Below are 1,673 nucleotides of genomic sequence, written 5' to 3' on the forward strand. Positions count from 1 at the left end.
ATATATATATTGTACTCACTTACCATCCTGATTTTAAAAATGTGTCTTCCATTGTTCAGAAGCATTGGAAAATTATAGAAAATGATTCAAATCTAAAAAAAAGTATTTTCCTCACCACCAGTCATGGCCTTCAGAAGACCTAAAAACATCCGTGACAAATTAGTGACATCTGTATTAGCAAAGCAGCCTACTCCATCTCCCGGTTGCTACAAACAATGTGGTCGAAGGAACTGCTTGTGTTGTAAAGCTGCCAATACAAACAGTTCTTTCATCAGCTCCGTTACTAAACAAAATTATACCATCTACTCAAATTCCAACTGTAAAACTGAGAACTCAATTTATATATTAACATGTGACACTTGTGGCATTCAGTATGTGGGAGAAACAATGGACAAATTTAATATTCGGCTCAATAACCATCGTTCATGGTACAAAACCAACAAAAACTGTCCTCTCACAAGACATCTTCGTTCAACGAAACATTCTTTTGATAATGTCACTTTCCAAATCATAGAAGTCAACACCGAGTGGGACACCACGGCGAGAAGAAGAGAAAATTTTTGGATCCACCAACTCCACACTTTAGAACCTGATGGTCTTAACGAAAAAGATGAGAAAAGATACAGGAAGGATAAAGAATAATTTAGTACACAGCATCGTCCTTTTTATCCTGTAATATTGGCCAATGGACGTTGCTAACTTCAACTACCAATTTTGTAAAAATCTTGAACTTCATCCAATTATGTATTATTTTCAAGGCAGCTAAATTCAAGTGCAACATATACATTGAGCTGCAAAAGTTTCTTATCATCTACATCCGATTTCACCTGGATAGATGCACGCTTGATAAAGCTAGTTAGTCTAGCGAAATATTGCGTTTATTTTCATCATTTTGTAAATATTTTAAACATTCTTATATTTACATACTAAATAGTGTGTTAAAATTACATTGTTAGGCAATCTATATATATATATATATATATATATATATAACCGACAAATGGCTTGTTGGGGTAATTCGGAACAGAAGCGTATGAATGGTACGTTGTGGCTAAATAATTTACTATACTGAATATTATGTTAACTTTGATAAATTATCAAGAACTTAATAATTGCTTATGACGAATGATTTTTTATCATGTAAATGTGTCTTCTTTTTTATTAAAGTATTTACTCAATTAAACGCTAGTTTATATATATATGTTTTATTGCACTAAAGTGAATTACACCAAAGTTTTTCCAACATATATAACAACTGCTAAATCTTTTTTGGAGTGTTGGGGTAATTGAAGGGTGAATTGCAATATCGACCTAAAAACTATTTTTAAATTTACCTGTATCTTTTTATAAATAAAATTTCAAAACAAATCTACGTTATTGTCCATGTTTATATTTTGATCATTACAAAAACCTTAACGTTATGAATACTTAATTATTAATTACAATATTTACTGTAAACATCATTTTGTTTATCAGCATAAATTAGAAAAAACTTGAAATGAGAAACAATATGCATCATTTGTTTTAGAACAGTAATGACACAAAGAAGATCAAATCTCATATATATAATTAAAAAAGAACCCATGATGAGATTAAAATACAGGGTGGGTGGGGGTGAGGGGTATAAGTTCTGATTAAAGTTAAATTACAAAATGCCGACAAACGTTCACAGA

Source organism: Mytilus californianus, unplaced genomic scaffold (genome assembly GCF_021869535.1).
Source record: "Mytilus californianus isolate M0D057914Y unplaced genomic scaffold, xbMytCali1.0.p SCAF_28, whole genome shotgun sequence".
NCBI lineage: Eukaryota > Metazoa > Mollusca > Bivalvia > Mytilida > Mytilidae > Mytilus > Mytilus californianus.